The following is a 723-nucleotide window of genomic DNA, read 5'->3' as shown; positions in this document are numbered from 1 at the left end:
TATACTGGTATTAGCCTCTGTCATCTATATCTTATGTGCACAATTCAGTGTCCTCTCTTTCCCCAGTGTTATCATGCTGGTCACAGACTCTTTCCATACCATTCCTCTTTTTACCCAACTCAGCATGTGGCCCCCAACTAGTCCGAAATTTTCCCCTCCTCTTCCCTCTCATCCCCAGCAATCTACAAAGTGAGTTCCCTTCCCTAAGCAAACCCTTCCTTGACTTTTTACAGTAACAGGCTCATACAATATTTGTCCTTCTGTGATTAACTTATTTCACTCAGCAAAATGTCCTCCAGATTTATCCGCATTGTGAGATGATTCACATATTCTTCATTGTACTTTAATGTAGCATAGTATTCCATTGTGTGCATGTACCATAATTTTGTTATCCATTCATCTGGGACACCAACTTTTAATTGTGTTAATTTTTTTGTTATAAAATATATTACATATTTCCATGCTCTCATAAGCCGAATATAGAAATCAGCAGCTTGCTCAACAAGCTGTTCCCTTCACCTTTCCTTCTAGGTTTTCTATCACCTCTGCAACCACTCTTTTGCTAAATATCCCTGTATGCATACCTTTGGTGTTCTCACTGTTACAACTAGAGATTCCATGAGATGTTTCCATTATAATCCTCCTTTACTAACATCTTTGAAAATCTGTCCACACCTCTCCTATTTTCCTGTCATTCAAATTCATCCTCTCATTTCTACTGAA

At 38.2% G+C, this 723-nt stretch overlaps 1 protein-coding gene across 1 annotated transcript in view; it reads left to right on the top strand.

Annotated features, from left to right (window-relative positions):
* The window catches only part of NKAIN3 (sodium/potassium transporting ATPase interacting 3), a 578,505-nt gene that overhangs the window by 544,782 nt on the left and 33,000 nt on the right, over nucleotides 1-723 (top strand). The gene's annotated exons all lie outside the window — the stretch shown is intronic.

The sequence above is a fragment of the Orycteropus afer genome, unplaced genomic scaffold, assembly GCF_000298275.1.
Source record: "Orycteropus afer afer isolate SDZICR_OR568_19922 unplaced genomic scaffold, OryAfe1.0 scaffold00060, whole genome shotgun sequence".
NCBI classification, from domain to species: Eukaryota; Metazoa; Chordata; class Mammalia; order Tubulidentata; family Orycteropodidae; genus Orycteropus; species Orycteropus afer.
This window is presented reverse-complemented; position numbering and strand designations above follow the sequence as displayed.